Below are 19,351 nucleotides of genomic sequence, written 5' to 3'. Positions count from 1 at the left end.
AAATAACAGGAAAAAAAAAAAATTAACAGAAATCTAACATTTGCCTTGTTTCTAATGTTGAAGGACAAATGAACAAAAATAGAAGTGTGGTTTTCTCTTTAATCTTCTCATTTGAGGACCAGACCTAAGAGGTATCTCACTCTATTCTGCAGTTTTAGACGAGACAACCCTGTGATGAAGGCTCTGCTCTTTGAAGAATCCTTCAGACCTCACATTCTCAGAGGAGAATACAGACAGAGGGACACATTTGCTACAAAATCCTCCCCCTTCTGCATGGCACTCCAGCTACTTTCAGATCTTGGTCCTTTTCTCAACCTTTGGGAATACCCTATTTAGCTTCAATAAGGATGCAGTTTGGGTAGTATTTCCTCACTACCATCTTCTCCCCTCCTCTACTGAGTGCCCCAATTTCACTGAACATGCTTGAAGTATAGATGTCTCTGTGAGAAAGTTATTAAAAAAAAACCAAACCAAATCACATTATATCCACAGTCAGGTCACAGACTGAAGAGGTAAGATCTGGACTAGAAGCACTGCTGACTTCCTAAATCAGTTTCACAAACCACACCAAGCATTCCACTGCTCTGCGCCAGCCACCCAAAAGATAAACTGAGGAGGGAAAAGAGAAATAAAGATAAGGCGTGATCACCACGAAGAGGAGAACTGTACACTCAGACACAGAGCGCCTCTACAGTGACACAGGTTCATGCAGATAAATGCATTTCCTCAGCACTTCAATAGAGATCAATAGCAATCCCTTGAGATAAACACCGCAAACAATATGCCACCACGGGAATAAATCAGAAGATTAGAAGCAGAAAGGATTATTTATGTAAAAGAGCTGCATTGCGTTTATTCCTTGGTTTGTGCAGCAGGTTTCTGAACGTCTCTGAGGAATTCTAAACTGTTCACTTAAGGACTGCTCATTACTTATAGCACTGAAAGGCAGCCACCCCAGGCCCGCTCTCTAGCCTCCACTAGCAATAGAGCCAGCATTGTTATCGTACATTGTGCTTTCCTTGAAGATGTGGCCATGGTTTTCAGATTATACAAAGAAAAGTCTCAGTCCTTTATTGCATAAGGAGAAACATGAATGCACCCTTATGCCAAAAAACTTGATAGCTACAGGACTGACAGCTGGTGTGAGAGCATGATGACACCACTCACTCACCACCTCCCCTCCAGTTGTTTCACCAAATACGACAGTCTTAGCAGACCCTGGCCTGTAGCCTTGGTAGAGGCAGATTTGTCCAGGACAGGTTTATGCAAGATCAGGTATTTCCACTGGATGTAAGACACTTTCAAGCTGGCATCTAAGAAACGCATCCTATGGAGAGAGTTTATCAGGGCTCCTAAAAGCAGTTTACAGTAATGGAAAACCAGTTCCTTAAAATAAAATAAAATAAAATAAAATAAAATAAAATAAAATAAAATAAAATAAAATAAAATAAAATAAAATAAAATAAAATAAAATAAAATAAAATAAAATAAAATAAAAATAGAAATAGGAAGAAATCACACACAGCACAAGTGTTCCTCATGAAAGGTGCTAAGCCTTTGCAGTGCTGCAAGGAGTGCTGTTTTGTACAGTCCTGTTTTTAATTCAATTATCTCAAGCTCTGCTGGAGGTAAGGAAATGCTGTTTTGACACAAAGGCTTTGACTTCATATGGTATACAAGGCTAGAGATGGTAATGTTGGGCCTTCAGAAAGCTTCAACTAAAGTCACAAAATTCAATGAAAAATAGTACGGATTTTCCTTTTTGATAGGCGCAAGGATTATCTTCCATCACTAGAAAAAGCTATAAAGTTATATTCTGTGAGAATACCTTGAATTGATATTTCAAAGGGCTTCTTTTGAAAGAATGTTTTATAGATCACAAAGATCAATGGGTCTTTTATCAAAGAAAATGGATTCCTTTTCTGAACCACAAAGAAAAGAATAATGACATCCTAGACCATATTTTTGAAAGTTGTGTACAGCAAAGAAGACAATAGCTACAGCAGGTTACCACTTTACAGCAATGCGAACAACTCACTAATTACAGATGAAGTCCTTACGGTGCTTTGTGGAAGCCAGAAAGCAAAAGTTATAGTGCAGGAAAATTCACACTGAGAGTTCTCTTACTCACTCAGCACATATTAAAAATTACATGGAGGTTTTCACTAATAAGTGCATATGACATAATAGAAAAATGGATACAAGTGTGCCAGTGTGCACACTTCATATCTTACCAGAACTCAAAACATGCATTTATGTTAAAGCATGCTCCCTGTATGAATTTTAAGTTACCTACTTCTTGACCACATCCCCTCCTCAGCTCAGCAATGAAATTCCTATCAAGTTTTTATTTGGATAGCCTGGATAGACAGGCTTTCCAAAATTATTTTCAGTGCTTAATGTGGTGGTACAGTTGATCTATTTCCATCATTTCATGCGCATCTGCTAAAGCATTACTCATCACAGCAGACATGAGATTCCCCCATTAGTTTCCTATAGAAAGTTCCTCCAACCCACCAAGCCCCAACCTTTTTCTGCAGCTCATGAGCTCACAGAACAGTCTAACCCATAACCCTTGGCACTCGACAACTGAGCTAAGTCAGGCTTAGCAAGCAAGAAGAAAAAGAGCATATTAAAATAACATAATGCAACCTGCAGCACGGTTTTTTTATTAGCTTAATCAAATAGACATGATAGTAAAGAAGATAAAATTAAGAGTAAATCCTTACACAAGTTTATCCCTTAGATTCCCAAGATATCCAAGGACAACATTATTTCTCCAATATTTTTATCAGTGCTTATTCCTCTAGTGCAGCATCACATTGTGCAAAGGGTACAGTCACAGGTAAGAAAAATCTTACTTCTTTGCTGCTTCCCTTTGTCTTTTTACTCTTCTTGTCGTCGAAAGCTTTGTTCTTTTGGGTTAATGTGGCATGTCTCCAACACAGCCTTGGAAAATGACTATAATGTGATTTGGGTTTGGTGTCATTAAACCTGATTACCAGGGAGTGCTCATGAAAATCCATAATTACCACACAAAACAAAAGAGACTTTTGTTTTTGTTTTGCTGGGGAACAACAAAGAGCTTCACTTCAATTTAACTATTTGGAGTACTCAAGAAAAGTTAGTCATATTTTTCTCCCTCTGCACTTCTCTGGGCTTTGTAAATATCATAAAATACCAAAATCTGCTGAAAACATCAATCTTCTCTCAAAACTGATTTCTTATATAATGCCAAATATACAGTCTTTATTTAAAAAAAATAAATAAAAATAAAAAGCCCTAGAGAACATAATGCGTCTTGATGGATGTGCTAGTGCTTTGGGTACAAGCTGGACTTTATGATTAGATCTATAATAGTGGAGGAAAAAAAGAAAAGTTGGCAATATCAGTGTAGTAAGCATTCAGATAATCGAACTGCCTCACCCCCCAGAACAGCAGTGTTGCAGGAGACATTAACCAGTAGCATGGTTCTCCTCCCCAGTTTTGGGGCAGTTCTACTACCACGGCTGATGGACAAGTGATGTCCACAAACCAGGAAAAGCTGGTTTAAGAGGCTTATAGTCTCTCCAGTTGTGTTAGATTAGAAGTTTATGTGGCCACAACCCTGGTTTTAAGCTAGTGGGTGTTCTTGAGCTACAAATGCCACAGACTCCTCCCCAAGCAGCTGTTATATCTGCATCCAGGGTTGTTCACCACAGGGTAAATACTGCCCCATTTTGACACTGAGACACACCAGGAATACCTGTGCAAAGCTTGCTGAACTCCATTCAGACACTTGATTAACTGTCCTCTATCTACCTGAACAGCAGGGTCTGTAGGCTGGGAAGCTGCCCTTGAAGTGCTCTAACATGCAAATTCAGTGCTGTAGGTGGAAACACTTGCTGTAAAATAATATTTGAGGAACTATCCAGCCCTAGGCTGTGAAGCTAAAAGACACTGACAATCTCAGTTGTAAAGTGAGAAATGTAAGAGGTAGACCAAAGTCACCTTCATGGTGTATGAGAGAAGTAAGCAAACTCTCTGTTGATTATATTAGAAGCAGGTAAGATTCCACTCACACATTTGCCCTCCACATGCAGGATGATCACGCTATCTAAATATGTGAAAAATAGCAAGTTTACTGCAGAAGCTCTTGGCTTGCCTCTCATGCACAGATTTGTAGGTACATGCAAGTACAGCTGATAGATTAGCTAGCTAAAAATTCCACCACTCCCTTCTGATCCAGTTTCGATTAATTCATTAGAAACAAATACCTGCATATCCTCCCCCTGGCCAGTTCCTTTTCAGCCCCACTGTATCAGAGACTTAAACACTGGGAGCCAGGTGAGAGCTTCCTAAAGCTGGAAACTGTCAGCAGTTCAGACTGAAAAAAGCCAGACAAATGGCTCCTGCATTTTCTAACCACTGAGAAGCTTTGGCTGCATGAGAGGTATTTAAGGCACCAAAAAGCTGTATGGTCATGTACAAAAGCACCAAATAACCCAGAGCTTCCATTTGCTTTCCAGTGAAAAAGAAAGCAGAACCTAGCTTACAATATGAAGGTGCATACAACAGACCTGGAGAGCTTTATCACACAAATCGAGTTGGTGGAAACAACCTCTTACACTTGCCACTTCCACATCATCTAAGAGTATTAAAAACAAATGAAAACCCCACCTGTTGGATTAACATTGAACCCAGACAAGGGACGATCACTTAATTTAGTAGAAAGTTTAAAACAACCTTCAAGTATCGTCAGCAAAGGCAGTGTAGAAATTCTCCTTTTTGCATGACACAGTTCTGCCAATTAGCCGAAAACTGCAATTACCAGTTCTTTGCTTTATTATTTGTGAAGAACCTAAACTTTCTGAGGATGATAAATGGCCTCGTGGAAAATGCAATGCTCAGTTCTGCTAAATTTGCACTTTTCTGTTGGTTTTTTTTTGTTCTTGTTTTTTCTTTTTCTTTTTTCCTTTAACTATTCTTCCATGTCATCTTTGAAGAGAAAGAGGCAGGGGCTGCTGGGGGAAACAGGGCAACAGGACACATATCAGGGCAGAAAATGGCAGGGAATGGTTTAGAGAAGAACACAGAGCTGTTCTCATTTAGCTCGCTGACCAGGGCCAAGGCATATTCCTACACCTTCATTAATTAAACAGAAAAGTTAACATTGTTAGCAACATTAAGAACAAAACCTCATTTAAATTGTTCTGAAACAAAATTAAAAATAAAAAAATAAAAAATAAAAAAGCCGATATATTCAGAGGATGACCTTTGAGAATTCTGGCTTCATTAACATTTCAAACAGCAAAGCAAAAATTAAGACAGGAAATAGAATTACAGAGCTATTTGACTGCAGAAGTATATATCATTAGCATGCCCATAATTAACAGGATACCAGTGTTTGTCCCATTGTCTCTGCTAATAATGGTGTAACATGCAAATGGGATTTCTCCTAAGAAAGTTAAAGGGGATATTTAAGTTCATTCCACGTTTCAAGCATACAAGCACAGCCAGACAAGCCCCTTTCTGCTCTGTGAAAGGGATGTCTCCATGCCTGCCTGCCTGCCCTCCCAGACTCCCACAAAACAATTGCAGAGGGAGGGCACCAGCTGCTGTGCTTGAGGCACAAAGGCCAGCTATCCAAGGTCAGACATCTTTTCCCACCTCACCACAGCAGTTAATTCTTTGGGGAGCTACCAGTGACCCACTCAAGTGTCATGGAAAGCAGTTCAGAGGCTAACATCACCCATCAACATGATGCCCTACAGGATAGCAGATATCATTCCTCTTACGGGGATCATATTCCTTAGACATGACAGCACAGCTCTGCCTGTCTCTTGTTCAAAATGCTGAGCTCGCATGACATCTGTCCATGACAGTTGTAAGCAGCCACACATCTCCACCGCCCTTACAGTGCTTGTAACTGAGCCTGCTCTTCTAAATGCCTCGGGACTTGGGATCCTGAAGCAAAAGGAGAAAAAGGCATAAAAAATAAAGCTTTACAGGCAAAATACAATTGACCACCCTATGTTAACAAAGGACTCCACTCTGGCCTAATTCACTAGAATAAGACATGAATGCAACACACTGAAATCAGACTGAGCTGAAGTGCTACCAGGAGTCTTCCTCTGGCATAAATCAGTGAAAATGTCCACCTTTGGGCAGCACACTTGGATCCTTCATTAGACTGCAAACAACCAATTGATGTACAGTTTCCCCACCAGGCAGATAACAAGCTCCTCCTCCTTTACAGGGCAGTGTGCATGGGTTGGTTCATAGTTATCATCCCACTCTTAAGATCATTTCTGCTGTTTTCCCAGTCATACTCAGTAGTCCTCACTGCTGTGAAACATTGCTCTGATATTCTGCCCAGTCTCAATTTCATTCTCTTTCCCTGTGTTAGATCTTCTCAAACAGATGCTCTTCATGGTGTTTGTACTCCCAAGCTGTGGCACCTGGAGGCTGCCTGATTGTAAACTGACAGGATGTAGCATTTTTCCATCTCTCTTTCATCAGATCAGCCTGAAAATCTGGTAAGATCCATCTCTGCCTTGTGATAGAGAGGCGAGACTCAGCTCGGAGTTTCTGAAAGGATCCTGCTTCTTCCGAGGGCACAAGTAAAGGCTGGGTGTGAGGGAGACTTGAAGCATTGCTGCTAGCCCTATAATTCTACGATTAAACAAGTTACATAATTTCAGTCTATTCCCTCTTTACCTCTTTTCCATGCAAACAGCCTGAAGTAGCACGGAATGCAGCTTATTGACTTGTAAGGAATGGGATGGAGAGGGGTAGAGGATTATCCATCACCTCCCTTTCTTTACATTACATCAGGGCATCATTTAGATTATAAGTTTGCTAACAAACTCCTTGATAAAAAAAAATCAGACAGATACTCAGCTGGTCAGCTGCTTTGGTTGCATAATAAACATGGACAGAATTTCTCATCCTCAAGCCATTGTTACAGCACAAACAAACTAAGGGCTAAGGAAATAATTACTGTGGGGCTGAGAGACTCAATAAACAGCAGAAGCTGTGGGATGAACCAGATTTGTTGATCCCAGCAGATAACTACAATTAGGATGTAATATTTCCTTAAGTTTTTGTTTACCCCTTTATTGTTTATCAGTATTAAAAAGGCAATTTATACTTTGCAGTTCTCTAGATCGACCAGTGTATTTCACAGCAGGCAGGTGATATTAAACTGTCCATCACCACAAGCTGTCCTTTCCCTGTTCTTATATTATCAAAGCCTATTGAGATTAGAGCCATAGGAAACTGGAGGAAATGCGTTCATTTGCTTCAAGTTCATAAGCTTATGAAGTTTGATTCCTACACACCTGTAGTCTTCTTTAATAAAAAAGCAAAATCCCAGAAGTTCCTTCAATGGTAATGAAAGAATTTAAGACTGAGAAACATTATATGCATTTTCTGAACTTTTCCGAGACATCACAGAATGTCTTCCCAGAGTGCCCTAACACAGCAGCCAATTGGAAAAGAAACCTCCTAGAGGCTGACCTGTTTAAATGGGGAAGCCATTTATCCCGCTTGGCAAGATCACAAGAAAAGCTTCAAGCTGCTTTACTTTTCACAGATCCCTTACCCAGCGTCTCCCTCACAAAGCAGTCAGAAGAGTGGTCTGCAGGTGAGGGACGCTTCAAAACGCTTCACTGGCTCCACATATGAGCACCCAAAGAAAGTCTTTCCATGACACATCAGAAAGCTGAACGGATTTCTGTCTGGAGAAACTCTCTGCACTTTCCTAGGGGTCTGAACCAAAACTTTGAAGCCAGGGAAAACCATATATAAAATAGATTAGGGCTATAGCTGAGTTTGAACCCATGGAACAGAAAGATAAATAAATAAGAATACACTGAAATAAATAGACTCATTATAGTTGCAACATATCTTGTTCTAGTCAGCTTAGGCTGTAGGATTAAACTGACCAATAGACCTTTTTAAGACTCTGGCAGTCTGGAGCCATGACCACTGACCTGGGGAGCCTGTTCCAGTGCCCAGCCTCCCCATGGCTGAAGCCTTTTCCTGATATCCAACCTGAACCTCCCCTGTGTTATTATATAGTTAACATTCAGGTAAATTACTTAGCATGAGCTAATTCAAGTCATAAAATCCACAGGACATCTTGACACCATGACAAAGAGAACAGCATAAGGAAGCAAGGAAAGAATAAGAAATTGCCCACAGAAAACTGCCCATGGAGCTCTGTGTCAGAACGTAGGCATATTGCATAGCTTTATTTCTAGTGTAGGCAGAATCTGTCTTTTTCTTTCTAGACCTCTTGTCAAGACCAGAGAAGTGGCTCTTCCAACCAGAGAAACTTGGGGAAAGAAGGCACTCTGGGCTGCCACATCCTTTTCTGCTCTCTGTGCTGATCAAACTTGGCCAAACTTTACCTTTGGATGCTCACTGACAAGTCCCTATTAGCACAGAATTAAAAGAATTTATGTGAGCATTTTTCTTAGAAGCCTCTACTAGATACCCTTTATAATTCCTAGTCAAAACCTCCTTTCTTCCCACTAAAGCCCCCTGCCACTTAAAAAGGAGAATTGCCTCAGGACAGATGTATCCCTACTGAGAAACCACTGAACACTTCCTGTCCGTCCCTTAACTCATGAGTCACATCCTCTGGGGTGTCAGTCAAACACACTGAAATTAAAAGCTTTCACAGCTTGGAGAACACAATGAAAAGGCAGAAATGTGAAAGAGTGAAGGACTGAAAATAGTTGCTCCTCAATATGATTGATTTTTAAATCCCCCGCTTCACACATATTAAGCAGCAGTCCTGCATATCCAGATGTATGTTTCAGTCAAGATGAATGGGCTCAATAAATCCAGTAAACAGGAAACTGTTGAGGACAGGTGGGCATAATTCTTTTTTCCAGCTCCAGTCTGCTAATTGATAAAGTATACGACTGTTGGCAGTTCATTTTTCTCACCCATTTACAGGAACTACAGCTACATATTCTTATGAAACTCCTCAGCAGCTTTAGACTGCAGAAGCAGGGGAATGGCGGAAGCAAAACCTTGCAGTTTGATAAACATACTGGAGCTAAGTGGAGATCTAATCTGGTACTATGATGGCTGACATTTTTGCAGGGTGAGACCTTTAGACAGAATCTACATCCAGATGCTTCTGTTTTCAGAAGTGGCCAAAATACACATCCTTGTGCTTTGCCCTCCCACCCTCAGATCTGGTAGCTCACAGTGCAGGATGTGTTTGAGGACATCTTTGGTGGGATCAAAACCAGACCTCACAATAATCACATTCAAGTTAATTGCTGCTATTGTGCTTGAGCACAACATCGACTGGAAGTGTCCAAATAAGTACTTTCATTTGGTGCTGCGCAAACTTAAAATTCATTGAGAGCGTCTCCTACCAATGACTCATCAGCAGCTATGGCGAAAACAAAAGGTGCCACATGGGTTTCATTGTCACATTTTCTAAAGGGAGAATTGCCCAAGTGCAAAGACGAGACCAGCTTTCAAAAATAGTACAGCAAGATGTATCAGTGAAAAACACTGTCAGCAAAGTATTTGTTTCCCAGAGCAGGCAAGGACTAACACTACAGAAGCCATCTTATAAAGAAGACTATGAAGAATAGCAGACATTCTTCCTGGCAGGATTCAGAAAATGATACGTTACTGCAATGCATGGCACAAACAGAAATGAAGAAGCACAGCCAAGATGAGATTCGGAGTCTATGTTTGCAAGGAGCTTTTACAGAGTAAGGGGACACGCTTGAGATTAACAGAGAAGCTTATTAACAGTAAGCCACCTTTCTATACTTACAGAAGTATCAAATCTAATGAGCAGAGGCAATGCCACAGCAGCAGTCCACAGAAGGACCTCAAGTCCCAGGAAAGAATCCAGACTTCAAGGGGCACATGCTGAGTGTGTTCCAAAACTTAGCACTAACCCTGTCTGCTCATCCAATATTGTTCAGCAGCAGCAGCCATCACAGTAGTCTGTCTACTTGTTAAAGTTCACAGACAGCAACGGGAGAACCAAAATCAGTTTCCAGGAAGAAATATTACAAAAAGAAACAAGCCCAGCAGTAAGAAAAAAAAATCCCCATCCACTGGTACTGTTGAGTACCAGTCTCCCTGCATAGATGTTAATGGGCAATAACAAGGAATTTTCATTCCCACAGACTTCATGTGTTTGAACCTCATCAAGTATACTTACAGCAACATAAGTAATGTGAAAGAAAAGGCAAACCCTGCGTTGTGACAGACATCCATGTCACCTTTCTGGTCAGGCTAACAGCTGGGCAACCAGCAAAGAAACCAGCTGGGAGGCAGCCAGGCTTGTTATCCTGCAGTAAAGATGCCATAATTTAGCAGGCACAAAGAGAAATCAGAAAGATTTATTTGAGACACTTGAGAGACCCCAGATAGTTTGTGGTAAAGGAGGAAGAAAAAAATAACTGATTTTTCAGTTCTTAAATGGAAGGGGTAAGATTGGGCCAAACACCTGCAGACATGAGCAGCAGTCACCCCTCTTCAGAGGCACAAATTAATCCACACAGAGCCCACGTGCAGCAGCAGGAGATACAGCCAGAGCTCTCTAGCTCTAGAAGGAAACTGTAGATGACTAACTGAGGGCCAAATAGTATTATCATTATTCACGTTGCCTGGTATATTACGCTGTGAGCGGTCCCTTTGGTTTCAATTAGTTGTTATCCTGATGGGTGCTGACTTAATAGCAGATAAATGCCCTTCCTTGGCAAGTGCTGAAATACCACCTTACGTGTTCCTACTAGATGCCTTATTGCTTTGCAGCTCATCAGTGCACTTGAACTGATCTCAAATAGGTCTCAATGCTATACCTCTTGCTTCAGAAGCCAGCTTTTTCCAGAGATGCATACCTTGACCATCAGCAGGACCCAGAGGAGCAGCTGGCCCAGGAACAACCCCAGCACTGAAGCCGTAAAGTTCATGGATTGCTATCCCTCATCTTCTGCAAGGTACATGTTGGTGAAGTGTGGCCAGGAGGAGGAGGCTGGAGAAAACATTTTTGATGTCTCAGTTTTAAGAGAGAGATAGAGAGGTGCTGCAGTGTTAGTTACAGCAGAGCCAGTGAGCTCAGAAGCCACCCCACGTGTTTCAAAATGGAGCTGTTCTGATTTTATATATGCCCTCTGCACAGGGCTCTGTGAGGGTCAAACAATCCTAAACAAAAATACTGAAGATAAACATAAACCTCCAGGAAGAAACATTTGTAAGAATCAGCTGCTACTTTTTCATTTCATAGCTTTTTAGGAGACTTTTACTGAAGGTTTTTTCATGGCTTCAAAAAAGTATGTTAAACACAGACTGGATGCCTTGTATTTATTATGCAGCCACTCTAGCTTGCATGGGAACAAGACATTGTTTTGCATTACATTTTTCTCCTAACATCTCCATTTGTATACAACACTAATCTTGCTCCGTAGCAGGAACAGACTGACATAATGTCTTCTAAAACTGCATGTTTTTCAATTCCAGAGAGGAAAAAAATAAGAAAAAAGAAAGACCAACTTATTATTTTCTCCTCCTCCACCCCCATCTTCAACAGACAAAGCAGTTTTCCTATGACCCCAAGGAGCACAGGCCAACAGAGAGTCATCAGCAGAGCAAGCCTGGGGGCAGCAACATTATAGAAAAAGTTGAAGCCTTTGATGAGAAGTTCCCTTTTCATCTGTAACTTTAAGCTCTATCAATTGCTCAAACTGCTTTTTTCACCTCTGATGACTTTGCTGAGCAGAATGGACTTTTCAGCACCAGAGTGCCTAGGAAGACCCCAGAGGTAAAGCTCCAGGTAATATCTTCTACACAGGAGAAAGCAAAGCATGCTCCCAGCAACACCCGCAATGGTCAGCAGGGATTGGATGGTCATGCACAGCTTGTTTTCTTCTTTCCAGCTGCTCTGTTGGGCCTACCTGACAGGTGGGTAAGAGGATTTATCTCCCCTGTGGTAAGTAGGAAAGTTACATAGGAGTTCAAATTACAAAAGTTTTGACTGTATCATGTGCCTGTTCCAGCCTAAGTCTTAAGTAGCTGTCTGACAAACAACAGGTGCTTCTGCTAGCAAAACACATGAGGAAAGATGGGAAAAACAGTCCAAGGGAAATAAGAGGGGGAAAAGCAGCAGGGAAAGGGAAAAGCAGCAGGGAAAGGGAAAAGCAGCAGGGAAAGGGAAAAGCAGCAGGGAAAGGGAAAAGCAGCAGGGAAAGGGAAAAGCAGCAGGGAAAGGGAAAAGCAGCAGGGAAAGGGAAAAGCAGCAGGGAAAGGGAAAAGCAGCAGGGAAAGGGAAAAGCAGCAGGGAAAGGGAAAAGCAGCAGGGAAAGGGAAAAGCAGCAGGGAAAGGGAAAAGCAGCAGGGAAAGGGAAAAGCAGCAGGGAAAGGGAAAAGCAGCAGGGAAAGGGAAAAGCAGCAGGGAAAGGGAAAAGCAGCAGGGAAAGGGAAAAGCAGCAGGGAAAGGGAAAAGCAGCAGGGAAAGGGAAAAGCAGCAGGGAAAGGGAAAAGCAGCAGGGAAAGGGAAAAGCAGCAGGGAAAGGGAAAAGCAGCAGGGAAAGGGAAAAGCAGCAGGGAAAGGGAAAAGCAGCAGGGAAAGGGAAAAGCAGCAGGGAAAGGGAAAAGCAGCAGGGAAAGGGAAAAGCAGCAGGGAAAGGGAAAAGCAGCAGGGAAAGGGAAAAGCAGCAGGGAAAGGGAAAAGCAGCAGGGAAAGGGAAAAGCAGCAGGGAAAGGGAAAAGCAGCAGGGAAAGGGAAAAGCAGCAGGGAAAGGGAAAAGCAGCAGGGAAAGGGAAAAGCAGCAGGGAAAGGGAAAAGCAGCAGGGAAAGGGAAAAGCAGCAGGGAAAGGGAAAAGCAGCAGGGAAAGGGAAAAGCAGCAGGGAAAGGGAAAAGCAGCAGGGAAAGGGAAAAGCAGCAGGGAAAGGGAAAAGCAGCAGGGAAAGGGAAAAGCAGCAGGGAAAGGGAAAAGCAGCAGGGAAAGGGAAAAGCAGCAGGGAAAGGGAAAAGCAGCAGGGAAAGGGAAAAGCAGCAGGGAAAGGGAAAAGCAGCAGGGAAAGGGAAAAGCAGCAGGGAAAGGGAAAAGCAGCAGGGAAAGGGAAAAGCAGCAGGGAAAGGGAAAAGCAGCAGGGAAAGGGAAAAGCAGCAGGGAAAGGGAAAAGCAGCAGGGAAAGGGAAAAGCAGCAGGGAAAGGGAAAAGCAGCAGGGAAAGGGAAAAGCAGCAGGGAAAGGGAAAAGCAGCAGGGAAAGGGAAAAGCAGCAGGGAAAGGGAAAAGCAGCAGGGAAAGGGAAAAGCAGCAGGGAAAGGGAAAAGCAGCAGGGAAAGGGAAAAGCAGCAGGGAAAGGGAAAAGCAGCAGGGAAAGGGAAAAGCAGCAGGGAAAGGGAAAAGCAGCAGGGAAAGGGAAAAGCAGCAGGGAAAGGGAAAAGCAGCAGGGAAAGGGAAAAGCAGCAGGGAAAGGGAAAAGCAGCAGGGAAAGGGAAAAGCAGCAGGGAAAGGGAAAAGCAGCAGGGAAAGGGAAAAGCAGCAGGGAAAGGGAAAAGCAGCAGGGAAAGGGAAAAGCAAGACTGAAAGGGAAAAGCAAGACTGAAAGGGAAAAGCAAGACTGAAAGGGAAAAGCAAGACTGAAAGGGAAAAGCAAGACTGAAAGGGAAAAGCAAGACTGAAAGGGAAAAGCAAGACTGAAAGGGAAAAGCAAGACTGAAAGGGAAAAGCAAGACTGAAAGGGAAAAGCAAGACTGAAAGGGAAAAGCAAGACTGAAAGGGAAAAGCAAGACTGAAAGGGAAAAGCAAGACTGAAAGGGAAAAGCAAGACTGAAAGGGAAAAGCAAGACTGAAAGGGAAAAGCAAGACTGAAAGGGAAAAGCAAGACTGAAAGGGAAAAGCAAGACTGAAAGGGAAAAGCAAGACTGAAAGGGAAAAGCAAGACTGAAAGGGAAAAGCAAGACTGAAAGGGAAAAGCAAGACTGAAAGGGAAAAGCAAGACTGAAAGGGAAAAGCAAGACTGAAAGGGAAAAGCAAGACTGAAAGGGAAAAGCAAGACTGAAAGGGAAAAGCAAGACCAGAAGGGAAAAGCAGTTGTGAAAGGGAAAATCCACAATGAAAGGGAAAAGCAAGACTAAAATGGAAAATCAGGACTGAAAGGGAAAAGCAAGACTAAAATGGAAAATCAGGACTGAAAGGGAAAAGCAAGACTAAAATGGAAAAGCAGCAGGGAAAGGGAAAAGCAGCAGGGAAAGGGAAAAGCAGCAGGGAAAGGGAAAAGCAAGACTAAAAGGGAAGAGCAGCAGTGAAAGGGAAAAGCAAAACTAAAAGGGAAAAGCAAGACTAAAAGGGAAAAGCAAGATTAAAAGGGAAAAGCAAGACTAAAAGGGAAAAGCAAGACTAAAAGGGAAAAGCAAGACTAAAAGGGAAAAGCAAGACTAAAAGGGAAAAGCAGCAGTGAAAGGGAAAAGTAAGACTAAAAGGGAAAAGCAAGACCAAATGGGAAAAGGAAGACCAAATGGGAAAAGGAAGACCAAATGGGAAAAGGAAGACCAAATGGGAAAAGGAAGACCAAATGGGAAAAGGAAGACCAAAAGGGAAAACCAGCAGTGAGAGGGAAAAGCAGCACTAAAAGGGAAAAGCAAGACTAAAAGGGAAAAGCAAGACTAAAAGGGAAAAGCAAGACTAAAAGCGAAAAGTAAGACTAAAATGGAAAAGCAGCAGTGAAAGGGAAAAGCAGCAGTGAATGGGAAAAGCAAGACTGAATGGGAAGAACAAGAGTGAAAGGGAAAAGCAAGTCTAAAAGGAAAAAGCAGCAGTGAAAGGGAAAAGCAGCAGTGAAAGGGAAAATTAGAAGTGAAAGGGAAAAGCAGCAGCGAAAGGGAAAAGCAAGACTAAAATGGAAAAGCAGCAGTGAAAGGGAAAAGTAGCACAGAAAAGCAGCAGTGAAAGGGAAAAGGAACAAGAAAATGCAGCCCTGAAAGGGAGAAGGAGCCCTGAATGGGAGAAGCAGAACTGATAAAGAAAAGCAGCCCTGAAAGGGAAAAGCAGCCGCGAAAGGGAAAGGAACAGCATAAAGCAACACTGATAGGGAAAAGAAGTACAAAAAGGGCAAAGCACTGAAAGAGAAAAGGAGCCCTGAAAGGGAAAGCATCAAAGCAAGGGAAAAGAAGCGCGGAAAGGTAAAAGGAACAAGCACAGGGAGCAGGCAGGTAGGCACAGCAAAGCAGCAAGCAAAGACCAATCTGTCAGAGGGGGCCTGCTAACAGGAAGCCCAGCTATTGCCCTCCCAAAGAAACTCCACCATTTTGACAGCCAAAACAGAAACTACGGTTTCGGTTCTCATGACTCTTCCCTGCGCTCCCAAATAAATGGTTTCGTGACATCCTCTACCACACTGCAACTGCTCAGAATAATCAAAATTATATCATTCATGACATAAGAAACTCACTTTTGCCTGGTGGCAACGACAGTCCATTCCCATCCTGTCCCTCCATGTAATGAACATTGCATTTGGCCTTCTAACAGCCTCCTGGATGAATCCACCAAGAGCAAGGAAGCACCCTGCCCTTACTCTGAAGAGAGAAAGAAAGCAAGGTTCATGGAAACAGGCACACAAGGCTCGCAACAAGACACGGTGCTCCAGATCATGACAGAGATAGGGCTACCACAGTGCCCGAACATGATTTACCACTAAAGGAAACATCTGGGGGCACTTCACAACTTCAGCACAAGCTGTAATGGCTCAGCATATTTAGCTTTCTTATCGTTCAGCTGGAGAACGAGATACTCCGAAGTATCAGTCAGCAAGCACTCAGATGATCCTGCCCTCTGGTTTTAACGATGACAGACATCATTACTGCCACCTCTGACACCTTACCAGGAGATGCTTCCATTTATTAGCCTGGTCTTGATTCCTTCCATCAGCAGCTGCTCCTAAACTGACCTCCATTCATACAGTGATACCATCAAATTCCAGCACGAGCTGACCTGCAAGACAGAGAAGAGAAAGCAGGATGGCAACAAACACTGACATAGCACAATCTAATATTCTTGAACAGCCGCAAATGAGACAAAACAGGAGATAAGTGCATCTGCAGCAACACCCCAGTTCATAAAGAAATGCAACTCCAGCCTGGCCTCAGCAGCCCTTATATATTTCTTACACATTTGATTAAGCCAACTGCAATTTGAACCAGAAGAATTCACAGTCTCTTGCAAATGTCACCGTAAAGCAGAATAGGACACAGCAAAAGAAAAAAAAAAAAAAAAGAAAAAAAAAAAAAAAAGAAATATAAAGAAAAAAGCAAGCCAAAAACCAGGGAATCAAAGTTTAAAAAACCACAGAAAACAAATAGAAAAAAAACACATACTATCTGTAACAGCAGAAAGACTAGCACAGTGTGAATATACTACAAAGGTAAGGAAAGAATGGCTCACCCACCACTGAGGATGGAAGTGCACAGAACAAACTCCACAGAGGAGAAACCATCAAAAACAATTCCACCCAGGGGCAGTCAGCCTTCAAAAATGAGCTGTAAGAGAGGTGCAGCCAGGCTCCATCCCTTCCAGTCACTCAGCTGCATTGGCCTCACCTGCACTAACCAGGGCTGACCAGGTCCCTTCCCTAGGTGATAATCAGTGGCTCAGACTGTGATTCAACAGTTCTCATACAGCGTATCTAAAGAAAAATAACAAAGCATAGATGAAAAACACAACAACAAATAAACCATGAAGGATTTTAGGAAATAACACAGAATTAAAAAAAAATAATAATAATAATAAAAGCAAAGAAAAAATAATAAACCAAACAAAAGAAAAAAAACTAAGACAAGGAAAAACAGAAAAAAACTTATAAAAAAAAACAAAAAACAAAATACAAAAAACAAAAAACAAAAAAAAAAAACACGACATAGAAAACACCAAATAGGAAAGAAAACCATAGAGCTGCAAAGGAAAAAAAATAACACAGCAAAGCAAAGCACAGATGATAAAAAACAACAAGGAAAACACACCTCCCTGACATGACATCTTGCCTCCTGAGCAGGTCACAGTGTCCCTCACTCAGATGTAGAGCAGGGAGGAAGCTGAGACCCCATGTGTTCCTTGCTGCACACTCCCATCTAAAAGGTCCATATGCTCCTTGGGAAGCACAATGCCACCTGGGGAAAAGAGAAAGCAGGAACAGGACATGCAGGCGGCTATCACCCAGCAGAAGGCCAGATCCTTCCGTCTGTTATCCGCTCCTCTTTTTAGTCCTAATAGGGCCCCGAGGATACAGAAATAGCAGTGCTTAGCAGAAGGACTCGGAGAAGGACCGGTAGAAACTGTCAGGAGGACAACTGACATCGTGTGGACACAAACAGGCTGTTGGTGCAAGGAAGGAAACGGCACCTGAGCATTTCACCAAACAGGTTCCCTCCTCTCTGTCTTCCTGCAAAGATACAAGGATAAAAACCTCATTTCCTCTGAGCAACAATTGGAAACAAGACCAGAAAATTATTCATTCAAAGGCACTTCTAGGAGATGTATAACAGAGTCCTTCCCAGTTACACGAGCTTACGCTGTGGCCTTTGGAGAAACAAGCTGCCTTTGTGGTCCTGAGGGTTCCTTTTTGTCATCTGTTGAGCACAGCAAGAGAGCTTTTCTTGTACAAATCTATGCCCTGTGTACCTTTCTCCATCCCAAAACCTAGAGTTGCGGTGCAGACACTGGATGCTGACCAGAGCAGTAAAAGAACAGAAGAGGGGAAAAGCAGATACAGGTAAGACACCTAAAGGAAAGGAAAAGAGCAGAAGAGAAGGAAGGATACGGTTAAGAACAAAGGACAGAAGATGGAAAGTGCTATAGAGGATTGGACTGGACATGAGCAGATCAGAGCTACACCAAGGTGTGGCTTCTCCCTGTGTCCCTGTCCACCACTGGCAGCATCCCCCAATGACAGGGATGATGCTGCTCCAGCAGCTGATGGGGTTGTGGTCTGGGGTTACGTTCTATGCAGAGCCTCCACAACCTGCTACAGACCTCCAGTTCCCTGACACTTCTTTTTTTTCCAGGTGTCTGCACACAAGGAACAGGTGTTCCCCATGCCCTGCATACTGGTAATTAGTGTGGGCAATTACTGTGTGGGAATTGGGGGAGGGAAATTCAGGGGTGGGATAGTGAGGAGGAATTGGAGGGGGCTGGGAAATTGTTTGGGTGGGATTGTAGAGATCAGATATGACTGCTAGGATGGGGAATATTTGGTTGGAAATACTGTCATTTCTATTACTCATTGCTTTGTGTGATAAGTTATTAAATGCTTTATGTTCCCTCTGCTACATCTCTGCTTGCAGTCATTTGTGCAGTGACAAAGGTCCTCAGCTCTACATGCCCACCTCCAAGGTAGGATGGAGCACCACAGATGGCAGTGTTCCACAGCTGCCACCAGCAGCCCCAGCTCGTCCCTCCACACCTGAGGTGTGAGTGGCTGTGAGAGGAATGAATGTCTCTGTGGAAGTGCAGCTCATTCCTCCCCTCTGATGGGGGCAGAAGGCATCTGCATTTCCCTCATGGCTCTTATTTCCTATGTTACTGTGGGAAATGAGCTGAGCCACTGTGCCTCCCTACTATGGCAAGCTCTGCAGCTCTGCCACTGTCTTTATACTCACCTGTTCCTGTGTGTAATGCTCCACACTTGGACCCTGCAGAGCCCAAAGGCCTCCTTGGTTGCTGTTACTCACCTGGACATTGAGGGTGCTGTGTCTCCAGTCTGTACCTGCTTCCAGGTGGCACTTGCAAGACACTGCGAGTCCACCTGGTTGGAACTGCAGTCAACAAACACAAATGTGAAAGAAATAAGAAAGGATTCTTTCATTTCACAGGCTTTCATCTCCATTGAAAGATGTTCTGCTGTGCAGCACAGCTGGGAGCATTTCATATGTGCAAAAAAGGGGGATGGGCCCTGGCTGTGCCGGGCCCCCTTCCGGCCCAGGCCCCAAAGCAGCCCCGACTGTGCTGGGTTCCCCTCTCACCTGGGCCCTGCAGTGGCCTCAGCTGTGCCTGGTCCCCCTCTGCTCTGGGCCCTGAGCTGGCCCCAGCTGTGCCTGGTCCTCCTCCATCCTGGGCCCCAAGGCCCTGCCTCTGCCTGCTCCCCCTCTGCTCTGGGCCCTGAGCTGGCCCTAACTGTGCCAGGCCCCCCTCTGGCACAGGCCCTGCCTCAAGCCCCGCCCCCTGTGGGCAGCAGTGCTAGTGCCTGTTGGTTTTGCTCTCTTCCCTCTTGTTTCCCTGTTCTCTTCACAAATGCTTTCAGATCCCCCAGGATGACGTGCACTGACACTGCTGCCTTCTTCCTGCACAAACTTTCTGGGCAGCTCAGCTTTTTCTACAGAGCAG

General features: G+C 43.3%; 1 long non-coding RNA gene across 6 annotated transcripts in view; it reads right to left on the bottom strand.

The window, feature by feature from the left end:
- LOC146759806 (uncharacterized) overlaps positions 1-18,798 on the bottom strand; it is a 33,596-nt gene extending 14,798 nt beyond the window's left edge. For 2 of the 6 annotated variants that reach the window (XR_014932055.1, XR_014932056.1), the window contains exons 1-4: positions 16,993-18,798; positions 16,573-16,658; positions 15,858-15,967; positions 15,429-15,552 (exon numbers count right to left, since the gene is read on the bottom strand). This is a non-coding gene — a long non-coding RNA (uncharacterized LOC146759806). The remainder of the gene's footprint in view (positions 1-15,428; positions 15,553-15,857; positions 15,968-16,572; positions 16,659-16,992) is intronic. The other 4 variants (XR_014932059.1, XR_014932057.1, XR_014932054.1 and 1 more) reach the window with 4 other exon arrangements.
- Between the last annotated feature and the right edge of the window lie 553 nt (positions 18,799-19,351).

The sequence above is a fragment of the Coturnix japonica genome, chromosome 9, assembly GCF_054131305.1.
Source record: "Coturnix japonica strain WE chromosome 9, WE-NBRP24, whole genome shotgun sequence".
In the NCBI taxonomy this organism is placed as follows: Eukaryota; Metazoa; Chordata; class Aves; order Galliformes; family Phasianidae; genus Coturnix; species Coturnix japonica.
The sequence above is the reverse complement of the archived record's forward strand: the minus strand, read 5'-3'. Positions and strand labels throughout refer to the sequence as shown.